This window comes from Palaemon carinicauda, chromosome 38 (genome assembly GCF_036898095.1).
Source record: "Palaemon carinicauda isolate YSFRI2023 chromosome 38, ASM3689809v2, whole genome shotgun sequence".
NCBI lineage: Eukaryota > Metazoa > Arthropoda > Malacostraca > Decapoda > Palaemonidae > Palaemon > Palaemon carinicauda.
In genome coordinates, this window is record NC_090762.1 from 37,607,758 (window position 1) to 37,627,913 (window position 20,156).

The following is a 20,156-nucleotide window of genomic DNA, read 5'->3' on the forward strand; positions in this document are numbered from 1 at the left end:
AAGCGAAACAAAGTGAAACAAAGAAAACGGCAAAGATTGAAGAGAAAAAATTCAATCAATTTTAAGTGTAGAGTGAAAGTGATTAAAATTAATCATCCAAAAGAAAAAAAGAAAATGTAAAAAAAAAATATAAAATATAAAAATAAAAAAAAATAAATAAGCTAAGTTAGGTTAAAGTTCACTTAGCGTAAGTTAGAATAAGTTACGGTAGTGTACGTTTATCGTAGTCACCCTCTCTACCTCCTCGCCGCCCGTCCGTCTCCTCTCTGCATAGCAAGACCGACACCTGCGCTGGACTTTCTAAGGTAAAGTGACGCTAAAAACCCGTTTCTTATTTATTATTTCTTTATAATTATTCTTTTTTACATGTCTATTATCTAATTTAGTGTGCATTATTGTCATGTGTAATTATGTTTAGAAATTTATTAAGGAGTTACAGTATCATAGGTTTTTGGGCTCAACCACGGATTAATCCTATTTCAATGCATTCTTATGGGAAAATTCGTTTCTACAACCGAACATTTTCTACACCCGAAGTCGGTTGTGGAACGGATTAAATTCGTATGTAGAGGTACCACTGTAGTTCCTTTTGAAGGCCAGGGACGTGGCTATACCCCTGACGTCATGAACTCTGGGTAAACGTGTTGGAGGAGGATCTGGATTCAGGGCGTGGTCGATAACTCTGCGAATCCATGCTGGGAAGGTATTTTTGGTGGTCCTCCTCTTGTTTCGCCTGGTGCTGACGAAGAGTCAAGGCACCCAGGGAAGGGCTACTGTAGTTCTCTTGAGGTAAAGCCCCAAACATTTTACTGGGCATAGTAACAGATGAGCTGGATTGTCAGTTGCAGAGTGGAGATTCAAAATCCGAAAGGAATCAAACTCAGGGACGAAGCTGAACGTTACCTCTCCCCATTCCCTTGAATGGGTTATGTCATAAGAGAGACCATGAATTTCATTGACTCGTTTGCCTGAAGCCAAAGCGAGCAGGAGCACCGTCTTGTAAGTAAGGTGGTGATATGTTGCCTGGCATAATGGTTCGTAGGGAGGTCTCTTTATAGACCGAAGAACTCAAACCATGTTCCAAGGCAGCGGTCTCACTTCCAACTGAGGACAGGTAAGTTCATAACTCCGTATGAGTAAAGAAAGTTCTAGCGATGAGGAGATATTCATTCCTTTCAGTTTAAAGGCAAGGCTCAAGGCTGAGCGATAGCCTTTCACTGCCGAAAATGAGAGGCTTATCTTCTCCCACAAATACATGAGCAACTCCGCTATTACCGGAATAGTGCCATCAAGTGGAGAGATAGTCTTTCCACGACACCAACCACAGATGTTCAAATTTGCCTGGTAGACTGCTGCAGATCTTTGCTGGTATCCAGACATCCCCTTCGCAACTTGTTGCAAAAATCCTCTCTGAGTGAAGAGATGCTGGATAGTCTCCAGGCCTGAAGTCATAGTGAAGCTATGGCTTTGTGATAAATGTTGACATGTGGTTGTCTGAGTAGATTGAGTCATGGAGGACATTCTCTTGGAAGCTCTGTCAGGAGCTGTAGAAGGTCCAGGAACCATTCTGCATGATGCCATAGCGGGGCTATGAGGGTCATTGAGAGGTGGACCAATGTCTGGCCTTGTTGAGTACCTTTCTCATGAGACAGAATGGGGGAAAGGCATAAATGTCGATGTTGTCCCACCATTGTTGGAATGCACCTTCCAGAGAGCTTTGGGATCTAGGACTGGGGAGCAGTATAATGGGGGCCTGAAGTTCAAGGCCATTGCAAACAAATCTACCATTGGAGAACCCCACAAAGTCAGGACTTTGTTGGCTACTAGATCATCCAAGGACCATTCGGTACCTACTATCCGAGTTGCTCTGCTCAAATTGCCCGCAAGCACATTCCTTTTGCCGGGAATGAAGCAGGCTGATAGTGAGACCGAGTGGAGTTCGGCCCATCTTGGTATTTCTACTGCTAGATGGGATAGGGGCTGTGGAAAAGTACCTCCTTGTTTCTTGATGTAAGGCATTACTGTGGTGTTGTTGCTCATCACCACCACTGAGTGACCCGCCAGGATCTGATGGAACGGTTGAAGAACCAGTAATACTGCCTTCAACTACAAGAGATTTATGTGAAAGAACTTTTCAAACTCTGCCCAGAGGCCTGAGGGCATGTGGTGTAGCCCGTGGGCCCCCTATCCTTCTTTTGATGAGTCGGGAAACAGCATCAAGTCCGGGAAGAGGACAAGAAGATCTACATCCCAGCACAGATTCTCATCTGCCATCCACCATTCAAGGTCCATCTGTTCCTCTGGTCCTGGGCTGGAGGTTCTCATCTGAGAAAAAGTCTTGCGACCTTCCTCAGCCTCAATACCCTGTTGTCTGATGGGAAGGCTTTGTGAAGATTGGTGTCTAAAAGGGATTTTGACAAAGGAAAAATCTATTTCTGGGCGAGGGACCTGTGTCGCTCCGTGAAATGCTCCTTAAAGCACCATTTCTAAGGTATAAATACTGAACTGCTAAATATACAGAGAAAAAAGTTACATGGAATGCCAGGAATATACCCAGCTCGCTCACCCCTAAAGGGTGTCGGTATTAAAACTGGGGCGAGTGAAACCACTACCAGAGGTCCCTTTCCAATTAAACTTCTCCCTCCTCAAAATCCCCCATCACTATAAGGTGTCGTTCACTACAGCTACTGCCCCCCCCCCCCCCACCACAACCACTACCTATCCTTCTCCCATCATTCCTTGTTAGCACCCGTGAACGTTCGGACATGTTTTTTGTAGCTCTGAGTTATTTTGTGTTTTTGAAGATGTCAGGCGTTTTGGAGATCCCTGCTCCCAAGTTGAGTATTATATTTGTCTGTCTGGGATTTCTAGGTTGGCTTTTCTCTCAGCCACTTTGTTTGTGTAAGCGACCATTCCTAGGTATACCAGTCGCTGAGTGGAAGTCCGGGATGCCTTCTCGAGGTTTACCATGATCTCCAAAGCCTCAGAAGTTTGTCTCAGTGCTGAAAAATGGTTGCCACTGAGTCCGCCAGGAACAGCCAGTCGCCCAGTTAACGAAGGAGACGGATGCCGAAACTGTGAGCCCAGGATAACACTAGAGCGAACACGCTGGTGAAGACTTGGGATGCTGTGGAAAGACCGAAGCACAGTACCCTGAACTGGTAATTTTTGTTGTCTGGGCTGAAATTTAGATACTTCCTTAAAGACGGATGGATTGAGATATGGAAGCATGCGCCCTTTAGATCCAGTGTGCACATGAAGTCTTGTGGCCTTATCACTTGTCTGACCATGTCTTCCGTCTCTATGTTGAACAAAGTTTGTTTGACAAACTTGTTCAGTGCTGAGAGGTCGATGACTGGTCTCCAGCCTCCAGATACCCTTTTCACAAGAAAGGGTCGACTGAAGATAGAAGCCTGGGTAGTCGTCAAGGACCTCTTGGAGAGAGCCCTTCTCCAACATGGTCTGGACTTCGGCTCAAAGGGCCGACCACATTGCTGATCGCATTGCAAAGAAGTCTATCGTCACTGGATCCTTGATTAATGGAGGAAGAGATGTCATGAATGGGAAGCGATACCCTGAATGAATCACGGAGACTATCCAGGTATCGGCCCTGAGCTGCTTCCACCAGTCCCAGCAGCTTTGTAGGCATCCCCCACTGATGGACAAGAAAGGGGATTGCCTGTCCTAGTGTTTGGGGCCACGGCCGCTACCTCTAGGCTGTCTTCCTCCACGAGAATACTTATTGCCTTTCCTGTCTTTGGCCAGAAAAGACAAATTCGTAGATTATTTGTATTTTTCCTAACTATACAAACCTTAGCTATTTAATAGGGGTATTACTTTCGGCGTAGCTGAAATGACGAGCCATTAAAATTTAACGAGGGTTTACTACCCACACCGCTAGTTAGCGGGGGTAGAGGAGGGTAGCTTGCTAACCCCCCCCCTCACACACCTGTGCTTGAACTCACTTTGCTTGGAGGTAGGACTTCAAGGGGGATAGGGCTGGCAGGCAAGTTTGGTTAAATAGCTAAGGTTTGTATAGTTAGGAAAAATACAAATTATCTATAAATTTGTCATTTGTTCCGTAACTGGAATACAAACCACGCTATTTAATAGGGGTGACTAACCCATTAGGAAGGGTGGACGTCCCAGCCAGTTCTGGCTTTTTGGCTTTGCCCGGGGGCTTGTTATTTGAGTGTATAAGCACCCAAGAAATAAAGAGCCCCTCACTAGAACCTTGTTACGCAAGGACAGCGGCCTACGCAAGCTGTGTGTGAAGGTATGAAGAAGTGTGACTCGTCCTAGGAAGTTGTTCTGAAGTTCTTTAGACTAGGACTTTCCCAATACCACCTCGTCAGGGTATGGGGACGTAACAGTATTAACTTAATACTAGGAACACAAGGAAACATGGTTTACCTGCAGTGGTTTGAGGTCAGCTATGCAGAGAACCCAGGATGCTGCCTTCTCAAAGAGAGGGGATGATGAAGAAAAGAATAAAGGCCAGTCAAACCTTTTCATTCATGCAGACTAAAACCGGGTAACAATGCCCTCAACCTTCTGCTACTTGTCCAATAATGAGCTTGAGGTTTTAAACCAGCTGTTGTGCAGCCACCACAGGGCCGATAGAGAACGTATTGAGCCTCCTGTGGGTCACGTCTTGCAGGTAGTGGGCTGTGAACGTTGTTTGACACTTCCACACCCCCGCTTGCAGAACCTGCTTCACAGAGAAATTTCTTTTGAAGGCCAGGGACGTAGCTATGCCCCTGACATCATGTGCTCTAGGGCGACGTGTCGGAGGAGGATCTGGATTCAAGGCCAGATCAATGACCCTACGAATCCATGCAGAGATGGTGTTCTTGGTGACCCTCCTCTTAGTCCTTCCTGCGCTGACGAATAGAGCTGGCACATGAGTACGGACTGCAGCTGTTTTTTTTTTAGGTAGACCCTCAAACTCCTTACTGGGCATAGTAAGAGATGGTCTGGGTCATCTGTTACAGGGCAGAGACCAGAAATCCGGAAAGAGTCGAATCGAGGATCCGCTACTCCAGGATTCTGAGTCATAGCAATAAACTCAGGGTTGAAGCTGAACGTTACCTCCCCCCATCCCCTTTAATGGGCGATGTCATACGAGAGACCATGAAGTTCGCTGACTCGCTTGGCCGAAGCCAAAGCTAGCAGGAATACCGTCTTCCAGGTCAGGTGGCGATCTGATGCCTAGCGTAAGGGTTCATAGGGAGGTCTCTTAAGAGACCTGAGAACTCGAACCACGTTCCATGGGGGAGGTCTCACTTCTAACTGGGGGCAGGTAAGTTCATAACTACGTATGACTAGAGAAAGTTCTAGCGATGAAGAAATGCCCATTCCTTTCAGCCTGAAGGCTAGACATAAGGCTGAGCGATAGCCTTTCACTGCCGAGACTGAAAGGCGCATTTCTTCATGCAAATATACGAGGAACTCCGCTATTATTGGAATAGTGGCATCGAGTGGAGAAATACTCCTTCCACGACACCAATCACAGAAGACTTTCCACTTTGCCTGATAGACTGCTGCAGATGACTTTCGCAGGTGTCCAGGCATCCTGACAGCAACTTGCTGCAAAAATCCTCTCTGAGAGAGGAGATGCTGGATAGTCTCCAGGCGTGAAGTCTTAGTGAAGCTAAGGCTTTGTGGAAGATGTTGGCATGTGGTTGCTTGCGAAGATTGTGTCGTGGAGGGGGCTCTCTTGGTAGCTCCGTTAGGAGTTGCAGAAGGTCCGGGAACCATTCCGCATGATGCCATAGCGGAGCTATGAGGGTCATTGAAAGATTGACCGATGTTCTGGTCTTGCTGAGCACCCTCCTCATCAGACAGAACGGGGGGAAAGGCGTAAACGTCGATGTTCTCCCACCGTTGCTGGAAAGCATCTTGCCAGAGAGCCTTGAGGTCTGGGACTGGGGAGCAGTACAGCGGGAGCCTGAAGTTCAGGGCCGTTGTGAACAGATCCACAGACGGAGAACCCCACAAAGTCAGGACTTTGTTGGCTACCAGATGATCCAAAGACCACTCGGTACTCACTATCTGAGACGCTCTGCTCAGATTGTCGGCGAGCACATTCCTTTTGCCTGGAAGGAAGCGTGTCGATAGTGGTATCGAGTGGATTTCGGCCCATCTCAGTATCTCTACTGCTAGATGGGATAGCTGCTGCGAAAAAGTACCTCCTTGTTTGTTAATGTAAGCCACTACTGTGGTGTTGTCGCTCATCACCACCACAGAGTGACCCGCCAGGTATTGTTGGAACTGTTGAAGGGCCAGAAAGACAGCCTTCATCTCTAGGAGATTTATATAGAGATACTTTTCTGACTCTGACCACAGGCCTGAGGTCGTGTGGTGCAGCACGTGGGACTCCCACCCTTTCTTTGATGCGTCTGAAAACAGCATCAAATCCAGGGGGAGGATGAGAAGATCCACTCCCTTTCGTAGGTTCTCATCTGCTATCCATCACTGGAGGTCCGTCAGTTCCGCCGATCCCATAGGGATCAGGACGTCCAGGGAATCGTGACCTTGATTCCACCAGGCTTGAGTCGCCACTGGAGGGATCTCATCCTGAGGCGACCATTGGAAACTAGACGAGCCAACAATGAAAGGTGACCGAGGAGACGTAACCACGATTAGGCTGGAAGTTCCTCTCGTCTGAAAAAAAGACTTGCGACCATTCTCAGTCTTGCTATCCTGTTTTCTGATGGGAAGGCTTTGTGGTGATTGGTGTCTATAACCATGCCTAGATATACCAGTCTTAGAGTGGGAAGCAGTGAGGACTTCTCGAGATTTACCAAGATCCCCAGATCCTGGCAAAGTCTCAGAAGTTTGTCCCGGTGTTGAAGAAGGGATGACACCGAGTCTGCTAGGATTAACCAGTCGTCCAGATAAGGGAGGAGATGAATGCCAATCCTGTGTGCCCATGAAGATATTAGGGTGAACACTCTGGTTTTTCAAAAACCTGTGGTGCTGTGGAGAGACCGAAGCACAGCACGTTGAACTGGTACTTTTTGTTGTCTAGGCTGAATCTTAAGTACTTCCTTGAAGACGGATGGACTGGGATCTGGAAGTACGCATCCATCAGATCCAGTGTACACATGAAGTCTTGCGGTCTCACTGCTAGTCTGACCGTGTCTGCCGTCTCCATGCTGAACGGAGTTTGTTTGACAAACTTGTTCAGAGCTGAGAGGTCGATGACTGGTCTCCAGCCTCCAGACGCCTGCCCCATTGCCGATCCCATGGCAAAGGAGCTCAATGACACTGGATTTGTCGTCAGGGGAGGTAGAGATGTTGTGAACAGGACACGATATTCGCGACTGATTACATAAATCTTCCAGGAATCGGCCCCGAGTTGCTGCCACCTGTCTGAGCAACTTTGTAGGCATCCCCCCACTGGTGGACATGCAGGGGGACTGCCAATCCTAGCGTTTGCGGACTCGGCTGCTCCCTCTAGGATTCTTACCTCCCCTGGAGGACTTTTTGCCTTTCCTATCCTTGACAGGAAAGGGCTTAGACACCACTGTCTTCGCTGCTGTCGTTGGTTGGACGGGACTGCTGGGGTGCTGGAGGCTTATAGGGCTTGGATGTCAAAGCCCTATGAAGGAGGGAGTCTTGGTGAGACTTCCTCCACCTCTCAGTGGCCTGTTCCACATCCTTAGGCTCAAACAGGATGGATCCTTCTAAGGAAGAATGTCTGAGCCTATTGATCTCAGTGCTAGGGACGTGTCAGGATGGTATTTGCCCACAAGTTCGAGACTTGGTGGGCCCGGAACTCGATCGTGCGAGTGCCTGAGAGTAGGAACGTCTCCATAGCTTTCCTGGTACGTTCTTTGGAAAAAATCCTCAGAGCGTATCAGGATACCTAAGGTCCCTAACCAGATGTCCAGCCACGAAGTGGCTTGCATAGCACACTTCACAACCTTCTCCTGGTTAAGGATTTTGGTTGCCGAGAACGAGACCTGCCGGTTGGAGAGTCTCTCAAGAGGGACTCCCCTGGTAAGCTCTTCCAACGAGTGATGGAGAGGAAGAGCTAAACAAGACTGCTCCAAGATCTCAAAGTACCTCCTCTGTTGTACGCAAGGAGGTGGAAGGAGCTTGTTGGCGGCACTGGAACTGTTGGAGGAGGACATCTTGGAGAGCTGTACAGCGATCTTGTCTCTGGTATTCTTAACCCCTTGAGACCAGGGCAGAGCTGCACTGGTCTTAGAGGGTTTCTGAGTACCGAATACACGGTCCAAGACCGTGTCCTTGCCCTCTCGAGGAGGGATCTCTGGGTTGGAAAACCCATTGAGAGCCCTCATTAGAGTCAGAACTTGCCAAAACGCATGTTCAGACTCTTGCTGTTCTCCTCCTGACGCCGGACTTGCAGCAAAGTCTCCTGTCCCCAAAGGCTCTTCTTGGGGAGAGTCGCAGACGTTCTCCGAGTGGCTAGTTGGCTCCGTCCTTGGTCTTGTAGAGGACTTTGGTAAAGTCTCAGAGTCCTTCGATTCCTTCCTGGGAAGGATGTAGGACTCTAACTTCGAAGATGGTAAGTTCCTTCCAGCCCCCACTTGAGAAGACCTCTCAGCGCGAGGAGAGGTTTCCCTCATTGGTGCGATGGGGGAAAATCTCACCTCACGTGATTCCCCTGATGACGGGAATTCCTCGTCTGACAAGGAAGGAGAGATCTGGGGGAGTGAAGGAACCTGCCTCAAAGGCTTGCGTGGAGTCAACTTAGCCCTTGGAGAAGTTACCGCGTACGGAACTCCTCTTTTCCTCTTCAGAGGGGTAGAGACAGCCAAGGATCTTTGACCTAATTCAGAGAAAACAGGCTTGAACGCCTGTGTAACTGCTCTGATTAGTGCACCGAACCAAGGCTGTTGGCTGATAGACGCGCTGTCGGACACCCCCTTTGAAGGGCCAGGGATGGAAGGATCCCTGTGAGGAGTTCCTATAGGTGGGTTCGCCTGGAAAGATTTAGGGATCCTGGACCCTTTTGGATGTTTCCCTTCCGCCGCAATACACGCTGTTATGCGTTTGCGAGGAGGGGAAAGAGGCGATGGCGACCTTGCCGTGCGTTGTTCAGCAGTCTCGCGCGGGGGCGCGTAATGGTGCTTGCGCGATTGAGTATGCCAGGAATCGCGAGCGGGAGCAAGGGAGACTGCTAGTGCGCGTGCGACTGTAAGGGCGCCAGCGGCCGTGCAGGAGACTGATGGTGCACAGAAGCGCGTGCGGGAGAAAGTAGGCGCACAGGCGAGCACGCGGGAGACTGATGGCACACGCACGGGAGAATATTCGCCTGCACGTGAGCGCGCAGGATCAGGGCGTTGAATGCGCGGGCGCGCGGGCTTGAGTTCGCGCGCCCCTGAAGAAGCCGAAGGGCGAGCGCGCGCAGGAATGATACTCCCGGTGAGCGGGAGCGCAGTTGAAGCCTGTGCTGCTCGTGGGCACGCGTCAGAATGGTGGTGCGCAACTGTAGGAAAGGACGGGCGAGGGCACACGCTTATCCTCATGGATGCGTGCAGGTGACTGCGCGTGTCGACGCGATGACGCGCTGGAGAAAGCTAGCACGTAGGTGAGTGATGGCGCATTGGCGAGTGATGGCGCATTGGCGAGTGATGGCGCATTGGCGAGTGATGGCGCATTGGCGAGTGATGGCGCATTGGCGAGCGCTGGCGCGTGAGAGAAGTCAAGATAGACTTCCAACAGCGCCCAGATCAGAAGATCGTGGGCGCGCAGGAGAGGCGACGGCTGGGCGTGGGCGCTGGCGCGCGGGCGAGTGCTGGCGCGCAGGAGCTCGCTGGCGCGCAGGAGAGCGCTGGCGCGCAGGAGAGCACTGGCGCGCAGGAGAGCGCTAAAGCGCAGGGGAGCACTGGCACGTTGGAGAGCGCTGGAGCGTAGGAGAGCGCTGGAGTGCAGGAGGTTGCTGGCGTGCAGGAGGTTGATGGCACGCAGAGAGCGCTGACGCGCAGGTGAGCATTGGCGTGCAGCTGGGCGTGGGCGCGCTTACTCAGCCAAAGCCTGGCGTGCAGGAGAACGTGGCCGCATATACTCTGCATAGCGCGTGTGGGAAGTATGCGCGCGTTGGCGCATACGCCCTTGATGCCCTGTATTAGGGTTAGAAGACGATGCCTGACGAGCGTGAAGGTCAGGTTTCGTTGGCGCGTAGCGCACATCAGCATTCAGGAACGGTGACGGCAGGTCGGCAGGTCTGTCGGGTGGAAGGTCGACGTGTCCTTTGAAAGGACGACCTTCCACCGAAGGGGATCGCGAACAATCCGCAGAGAGGTCCAGGACCAAAGCAGGAACAGTCGGTGATCAATGACGAGGCTCCTCTGCAGAGGACTGCAACGAAGATGTAGAACCAAAGAGGCGCCTCCTCACCGCAGGTGAAGGAAGGCCTCTCTGGCGAAGAGGAAGGCAAGCCTTGCGACGAATACGCCCTATGGGGGCCGTGGTATCAGCAAGCTGACCTTCTGCAGTCCTCCGAAGAGGAGTCTCTGTAAGTGAGCTCCCCCGAGGGTGAGAAACACTAGCTGGAGAGACTTTTGGACTTAGTTTCTCCCTCGTTGGTTGAACAGGAACGGGAGAAACAAAGCCGTCAGCTACTGTAGGGTTTGAAGAGGCAGAGGTAATGGGAGATACCGCATTGGATACCTCTGACACCACAACGTCGACAATCGACAGAGGATCAACCTCTGCCGGAGGCGGCGATTGCTTGACAGCGGCACCCAATCGGATGTAGTCAAGTAAGACTTCCTTGGAGGGCGAACCCTCGAGCCCCAAGGAAGACCAAAGCTGAAAGAGATGGATTAGTGATACATCCTCCCCCGGGTGAAGAGGTGGAGCTGCTTCGCTAGGGGAAGCAACGCCATCTCTTGAACCCCGAGCTTGGAAAACAGTACAACGGTCTACGCTACCACTCGACGGTCTCTTGAAAGAGATCGACCGAGTGGGAGCTTCAGAGGTGGTTTGAGCAATGGAAGAAGAGGTCATGGGTTTTTCTCCTTTCAAAGAAACCTTCGAAGGAGAAATATCCCGTCTGGACTTCTTCTTCCGTCGCCGCTAAAACCTCTACCACTGGGAGCTAGACCATTCCCTGCACTCACTACACATATTATCGCTATCACACCGTTGACCTCTACAGTAAGGGCAAAGGGTGTGAGGATCTGTCTCGACAGCCGACATGAATGTTCCACAGGGGCGGTCGGGTAATCCAGGGCAGGTGCGCATAATAGCAGGGGCCAACTTCACACACAAATGTCAAAAAGAGAAAGCAAAAAAGCATTAATGGCTGCCAAAGAGCGGCGAGGATGACAGCGGACACGTCCGACTACCATCCGAGCCGAGAGTAAAGTGAATTCAAGCACAGGTGTGTGAGGGGGGGTGGGGGGGGTAGCAAGCTACCCTCCCCTACCCCCACTAACTAGCGGTGTGGGTAGTAAATCCTCGTTAAATTTTAATGGCTCGTCATTTCAGCTACGCCGAAAGTAATACCCCTATTAAATGGCGTGTTTTGTATTCCAGTTACGGAACAAAGGTCTTTTTAGACACCTCTTTCTTCGCTGCCGGTTTACTCGTCGATGTCTTAGGTTGGTTAGTCTGGGAAGGAGCTGGTGGTCTGTAGGGCCTGGATATCAAGGCCCTATGATGGAGGGAGACCCAGTGGGATTTCCTCCATCTCTACGCAGCTTGCTCGACATCCTTAGGCTCGAACAAAGAGGAACCCTTCAGGGAGAAGTTCCAGAGCCTTGCGATCTCGACACTGGGGACTTGATGATGGAACCTCTTGGATACCAAGTCCCTACTCTTGAGGATGGTGTTAGCCCACGAGTTCACCACTTGGTGGGCCCGGAACTCGATGGTGCGGGTACCCGAGAGGAGGAAAGTTTCCATTGCCTTTCTGGTACTTTCTTTGGAAAAACCCTCCATCCGCACCAGGATTCATACAGATCCTAAGCAGAGATCCAGCAACGAAGTAGCCTGCATGGTGTACTTCACAACCTCCCCCTGGTTTAGGATCTCTGCAGCCGAGAACAAGACTTGATGGCTGGGAAGCCTTTCTAAGAGAGACCTCCTTTGTCAATTCCTCCAATGAATGGTGAAGAGGAAGGGCTGGTCGGGGCTCATCCAAGACTTCATAGTATCTCCTCTGTTGGGTGCAAGGAGGCAAGAGGAGCTTAGCGGACGAGCCAGATCAAAGGAAGCAGAGCATTCAGATAATTGGGAGGCAACCTTCTGCCGGGCACTCTTCAGCCCCTGAGACCATGGCAAGGCTGCACTGGACTGAGCGCTTCCGAGTGCCAAAGACACGATCCAAGACCGTGTCTTTGCCCTCTTGAGGAACCATCTCCGGGTCAGATAACCCATTGAGGACCCTCATCAGAGTCAGGACATGCCAGAAGGTGTGTACTTACTCTCTCTGCTCTCCTTCCAATCCAGGGCTGGCAGCGAGATCTATGTCATCCACCGCCAGGAACTCGTCCCGGGGTGGGTCGTGGTCGGCTTTAGGGTGATTGATTGCAGCTTTGACCCCCTCTGTGGGTCCAGAAGTTCTCAAAGAAGACTTGGGTGGCGTGTTGTAATCTTTCAACTCTTTCCAAGTTGGAAGGTACATCTCAAGCATTGAAGGTCTCGATGGTCTGACCTTGAACACCTCTGTTGTTAAAACGCTATTGTCATGCTGAAGATCTTGCCCTTAAGACAGTAGGGAAGAGTCTGGTATAGATTTCTCTTCCCAGAAGGATCTTGGCTGAGGTGAAGACGAGCCAAAAGATCGGGAGGAAAGAGAATCAGCAAGATTGGTCCTTGTTCTAGATGTTCTAGTTGGAGTTATCTTCACCCTTGACAATTCTTCAACTTCTGGAACTCCTCTCTTCCTTTTCAAGGAGGAGGAAGCCATGGTCCTTTGCCATGAGTCTGAAGAAACCAATAGGAGGTTCCCTGGAGCCTACGATGTACAGGATGAAAGGGCAGGTCCAAAAACCTGTATTACTGCTCGGACTACGGCTCTGGACCACAGCTGCTTGCTGGTGCTATCCAATAGATCCCCTGAAGGGAGGGAAGGCAAAGGGTCCCTCTGAGGAGCCTGAAAGTCTGAAGTCGCAGTCTTGGCTCAAGGTAACTCATTCTTTGGGGGAGGCAACTTCAGGATCTTGAATGCTTTGTGTTTGCCCCTTTCTTCCTTCCCCGTTGTTCATACTGTTAAGTGTTTGTAGGGAGGGGAATGGGGCGATGGTGACCTGTGAAGAGGAAGCCTACTTTTCCTCAGAGAGAGGATTGAAGTTCTCGGAAGGGATAACCTACCTTTCTGCTCCTGTTCAGTCTCCTTGTATCCACCTACCTGTTGCCTGGAGGCCTGCTTTGACTTCTTGAAAGTCGGAGGCTGCTGCTGATTGTTCCCTTTCCCTTTGTGTTCCGTTCACTGAGTGACCAAGGGTTGCTAGACCATGGCGAATGCTGATGTGTTGGCGAGCGTTTACGCATTGGCGAACGTTGTCTCATTGGTGATCACTGACGTGGTGGAGAACACTGCAAGTATGGGAATGCTGACATGTTGGCGAGCGCTAGCTGGCTGATAAGTGTTGGCGAGCTGGCAAATGCTGATGTGTAGGCGAACACTGACAGAGGCGACGGCTGATGCGTTGGAGAGCATTGATGTAAAAGCAGTTGCTGATGCATAGGCGAGCGTTGACCCAGTGGTGAGTGTTGATGCTTGAGCAAACGCTGACGAGCAGTCGGTGCTGGATGAGAGGAAGGAACTGAGACGTAGGCGGGCAAACGATGGCCTGATGCGACGTGTTGTTTCAGAGAATGGCAGGATCAGTTCGTGGGGGAATGACAAGTTGGGGATCAACGCGCCAGTGAACAGTGATCGGAGAGACCACAATGCTCAAGATAAAGTTGATGACCTAGCAGTTGACTTGCAGGCGGTTGACGAGCAGCTGCACCGGAACTAGGAAACTGACGAACAGGAAGTCGGCGAGTAGGCGAACAGCGAATCGGAGGTCGGTGAGCAGTCGAACGAAGGTTAGGTGATGGGATGTACTTTTGGGAAGGGCAAACCTCTTCTGAAGAGGTTCGCAACTGATCCTTTGACTTCACGAACCGAGGTTTGGTGACGAGCAGCAGAGTCCCCGGAGTCAGACGAAGGTCGGGAACCATGAGAGGTAGGGCGAGACAGTTCCTCCGAAGAGGAGGGCTAAGAAGAAGAGGCCAATGAACCAAAGAGGCGCAGGAACATCCCTAATGCAAAGAGGAGAACGAGAACGGCGGGGTCTACAACCACGATGATGCCCCATAGGAGCGGGAAGATCAGCAAGCTGATCAGCAGCAGCCGGACTCCGAAAAAGAGTCTCTATAAGTGAACTCCCTCGGGAGGGAGAAACACTCACAGGAGAGACATCCCTAGGACTTTGCTCCCCGCCCCTCGAAGGATGATCAGCATGGGGGGAAGCGCAGTCTTTGGCAACAGCAGACAAACCAGTAGAGTCCACTGGCAGGGCAGCAGACAAGGCCACTGATACCACGTCGTCAACGAGTGCCAAAGGGTCTACCTCCGAAGCCAACAAACGCTACAAACCAGCACCCCGGGGTAGCAGCTGCAGCAGAGCCTCCTTGGAGGGAGATCCCGGCAAACCCAAGGAGAGCCATACCTGTAAAAGAAGAGACAGTGACAAGGACCCCCGGGACAAGAGGTGGGGCCGCTTCGCTAAGGGAAGCGACACTGTCTCTCAAGGACCTAGGTTATCCAGGAGTTAAATGGCCTGCGCTACTGCTCCATGGTCCCCCAGAGGAGAACGTACAAACAGGAGCTTCGGAGGAAGGTCGGAAAGCGGAAGAAAAAGTCCTGGGTTTCTTCTGCACTGGGAGGCAGACCACACCCAGCATTCATTACACTTGTTAAACTCACTACAGCATTGCCCGCTGCAAACCGGACAAAGGCTGTGAGGGTCAGTGTTCTCCCCAGACATAAAGGTACCATGATCAGATCAGCTGACCTGATCATGGGACCCAAAATACTTAAGATTGGTAAAATAAACCCGAAATTCAAAACAAAAGTACTGTACATAAATGTGTTATTAAAGCTCAATTAACTATATCGTAATTTTCTAGTATGTAATAATGCTTCCGGAACGAAATCGAATATGAGAGAGAGAGAGAGAGAGAGAGAGAGAGAGAGAGAGAGAGAGAGAGAGAGAGAGAGAGAGAGAGAGAGAGAGAGAGATCAGCTGTTGAAAAGTAAACAAATGCACAGTTTTTGTTTATTTAAAAGAAACTATTATTATCGAGATAATTAAGTTTTTAGTTTATAAAATAAGGTGTATTTCTGTTTAAGAAAATACAGTATAGATAACTGTACTGCAAGAGACAACACATAAGAAGTTGCGTCATGCTTCTGGAGTAGCGGCGTAGGCTACGAGTTTTGAGCGAAAACACCAAACACTTACAGTAAGTACAGTTAAACTGTACTGTAGTAATATTACAATACATATATTATAGTAATATACATTACAGTATCAGTGAGTACAGTATTAGGTTACAGTACATTTACAGTATTACTAGATAGGAACAACTTTAGTTATACAGAACAGTAAGAAGATGATGACGACTCGGTAAACTTTACCTTAGTACAATACTGTACGGTAACCTTACTGTATCCAGTACGTAGTGTACATGTGTGCAAATGTACTGTATACTGTACATATCATTCTAAACTGTTGTAGAAACAAAATTAAAACAATATTAGGCAGTATTTACTGTGTTAATCATCAGCTCGGGCAACAGCTCGTGGTAAGGGGCAGTAACTTTTTTAGGTTGGGAGTTAGCCCATCCTAGTGCACTATTTATTCGCAAAACTTTGCTTTTCACACCTGTCTGTAACCTAACTATCGCGAAGAACAAGGTCTGACTGTACACATAAAGCTCCCCAAACTGATCGAAACCAATGCATGCACAATAACTTGTCATCAGTCTCTCAAATATAAACAATGGACTTAGAGTGAAAAATATACTTTACATTTTAATCAACCGATACATAAGTTATGAGGACCCAGTTCATATTAAACATGTAGAGGAAAATGCCAAACTTACCAGCACTCGTCCATTTCTTGTGGCGAATTTCAGTTTCACTAGTAATAAAAATACCATATCATATATTAACCGGTTTCTGTTTCTTGCCCTCTTTGGAGGAAAAAGTAGATCCCTTTTTGCCCTCTTTTTATGAGGCCGATTAAATTTCTCCCACTGGGAAGATGACCATTTCCTACAAATCTCACAAATGGGAAGTTATGGAACATCCCTTACCCCGACATGCAGGACATAAAGAATGGAGATTTACCTCCACCTGACTCATGAAGGCGCCAAAAGGACAGCCTTTAAGGCTTATCCAGGTTCTTATGCATACTTAAGAAGCACTCATTATCACAAGGAACTGAAAGAAAAAGCACAAAAGTACAGTGTGGATAGTGGTAGAGTAGATGTCCATTCATTGCAGTGACCAAGAATGAAGTGATTATTGACCCATAGGCTTCTAAGTTCCTATCCAGTACAAGTAGGAACAGAGGGAAACCATACAATGTTGCCAGACCACAAGGATTGGATTTCCTTAATTTTGGTCGTAGTAAGTAGCAACAATGTAACCATATAAATGACAAGGGTTTGTATTCACATAGGAACATATAGAAAAATAACATTTAATTCTTTGCATTTTTCATACTGTTAAGAATAACCACTTTCCAGCCTTTACCTATGGCCCTAGTCAAAACCCTAAGTCGGACGTGCATCATAGACCAAGGGCTACCTATCCTAATGGAATGTCTTTACCAATGCACCAACACTAATAAACATCGAAACCTTGTGTTCATCCCTAGACTAATCTAGAATGTCACAGTTTTACCCATTCTGCATTAATGTTTTTCTTGACCATTACACCGTCAGATAAGTTTGTAGATCAGCAGACACCAGTCAGCTCAAGCATAGAAATAGGGAAGTTCAATCCATGGAGCCTTTGTATATTAACAGCCCGTTCCTCCAGCGAGCATAAAATATGGACACCAACTAAACTAAATTTCCCTCCCCCCTAACTTAACCTACAAGCCGTGTCCTTACCTACTTACCTAACGGGAGTGATAGCGACCACCCTTACACTGCTGTATTCTTAGTCAGCTGTCATCATACTTTACAAACAGGTGGCCGCTATCATACATACACCCCCAATCCATATGTTTTATGTAGCCCTCAACCTAACCTTACCAAAGTCGTTGAATCATTACCAGGGAATCGCCATATCCTCGAAGACTAGTTACTGGGTGGGTCCACCATTCTACAAACTAAACAAAGAACCGTAACTTGATCTAGTCCTCTCAACCAGTTGTGGTTGAGGGTTACATTCTGGGCTGTGACTAAAAAATAACAAGATTGGGTTGTCGGCAATCTTTGGCCATCTCGGTCATTTATTTCATGATGCTGTGGAGCAATTTAAACATGCCTTTGGATACACATCTGTATGTCGTTATTACTTACCATTTGATTAATAATTTTGCTAACGATAGGGGGAACAGCTGAATCACACGGTTATGGTAGGCTACGGGACCAGCCTACCATAACATAGATTGGAACAATGGGACTATAAACCTTACAATCTTGTTAATAGCAGTTCATATATTGTTCTGTAACCAATCACTACTCTACAGGTGCACTTCGAGTTGAATTACGGAAAATAGAAATATCTGTTTAAACTAATTTTGCTGTATTGGAAGCGTGAATGTCACTCACTTGAGTCACTTTTGACAGACCAGTGCGAGACGTTTTCTGTACAATTTGTTTAGTCGGGTGTATTTTATACCTCTAAATGATACACATTTTTATTTATAAAAGAAAATTTAAAATTTGAATTATAAATAATAATATATTCTAACAGTTTATACTTATCCGTAATAACTTTTACCTAGTTAGGCCACGGAATACTGTTGCATTTCAAATAGAACAAGCCTCGTAAATAAGATACCACAACATCCACAGTAAAAACTATTCGAAAAGTAATTCAAGCACTTGTCAAAGATAACTAAAATTGTCGTTTTAATGCCGATAAGATATTGCACGATCTCATATAAGATTAATTGCATACAGACCTATAAACTATTAAAAAGTTATGTTACTTTCTTAATCAGGTTTTTAAAGAAGAGATATGTTAATGTGAGCGCGTCAAGGTCTATAGATATAAGACCTAGGGTGCGCATATTACAGGGTTTCTTATTCTGCTACAAAATGTCTTTTATAATGGTAGCATTTCAAAACGTGTATTTGACTACTTTCTCGATTTTTTTATATATATCACCCCAACAAACAGGCCAAAGTTATTCCAATCAGAAAACTATGCCTTAAGTATACGTGAATTGTCCTGGACAATCTTGCAGCGATGGATCATGGAAAATGTATTTCTCTTATTGGTTTAAACAAAGAGTTATTAATCTGTGTTCAGTTTTAAACCGTTTTTCTATCTCTCAAACTGGATTCGAATAATCCAGGAAATGTGTTGCACAAAGGTATTGTTCTCGGGCTCAAGTATTGTCTCGTTTGAATCTCCCACAGAACTTGAAGATATGAGATGAGAATAGCTATCCTCATCATGTTTCCCTATAGTGAACTCACTGAAAAATCTGCATTTCAAATAGAAATTAGATGTCTGTGGACAATAATATCAATCAAATGTACAAGTGGTAGATAATTCAAGAGTATGCAAAAATGGTTTTATCTGTTACTTCAGACTTAAGGTCATATCACATACTGTAGGTAGCCAAACCGATTGATATGATCTCATTCCTGGTTTGTTTATTTGAATGCAGTTTTCTGGAAATTTAGATATAAAAACATCTCCCATTTCACTAGGAATTTTCGAAATACTCTTTTAAGCATTGCCATTATGAATCTTAGTCCTTTTAACCACATATTACTCTTTATCCGTTGCTAAGGTCTTTTTCAGACTATCAGCAATCTTATTTTTTGCTTTCTCTTAGTCGTGTTTAGATATCATGAGAAAGATGGCGTTGTCTTTTATTTGACTGTTATCTTTGTTTGAGTTTCAATCCTTCCTTCATTTACCTATACAGGGTTGTAGGCCTAGTCTTCTTTGAAAGTTAGGAGGCGTAAGATTACTCGTCATTGTCATCAGCATCAACCGAAACTAGTCTACTGCAGGGCAAAAGCCTCAGACATGTCCTTCCACTCGCTTCTACTTATGGTCTTTCTGAGCTCGTCAATCCATCGTCTTCTCTTCCTTCCCCCTGCTTCTTTTGCGATCTCTAGGGACCCATCCTGTCATTGTTAATGCCTATCTATTATCTGTCGTTCTCATTACATGTCCTTCCCATGTTCATATCTTTTTCTAACATATTAGGATGACCCCTACTTTAGTCTTTTCTCATATCCATGTTGCTATTTTTCTGTCTCTTGGAATTAGTTCCATCATTATTCTTTCCATAGCTATTGGGTTGTAACTAACTTAATGTTCTAAGGCTTTATCAAGGCTCCGTTTCTGATGCATAAGTTAACACTAGTAGGACCATCTAATTAGATACTTTTCTTTTTAGAGAAAGTGGCATTTTACTTTATATAATCCTCAGTTTGTTTACTAAAAGGCTCTCCATCCCAAGCTTATCCTTTTAATTTCGGTCTCATGTCCTAGAGAAACAGTTACTTCCGTCCTAAATATGTCCAATACCCTTATTTGCTGTCTCTGCATTTTCATTGAACATTATCTTAGTTTTACTGATATTCATTTTCATTCTTACATTTCTGTTTTCTCTATTCAAATTTTCTATTTCGTGTTCGTAATATCAGCCAAATTATGCAACACAATATATATATATATATATATATATATATATATATATATATATATATATATATATATATATATATATATGTATATATATATATATATATATATATATATATATATATATATATATATATATATATATATATATGTATGTATGTATATACATATATATATATATATATATATATATATATATATATATATATATATATGTGTGTGTGTGTGTGTGTGTGTGTGTGATATGTATACATATGTATATATATGTATGCGTGTATATATATATATATATATATATATATATATATATATATATATATATATATAT

At 46.8% G+C, this 20,156-nt stretch overlaps 1 protein-coding gene across 1 annotated transcript in view; it reads right to left on the reverse strand.

The window, feature by feature from the left end:
• Positions 1–17,817, reverse strand: part of LOC137630142 (uncharacterized) — a 100,953-nt gene extending 83,136 nt beyond the window's left edge. The window contains exon 1 of the mRNA XM_068361598.1: positions 17,767–17,817. The gene's annotated coding sequence lies outside the window, so the exon portion shown is untranslated. The remainder of the gene's footprint in view (positions 1–17,766) is intronic.
• Between the last annotated feature and the right edge of the window lie 2,339 nt (positions 17,818–20,156).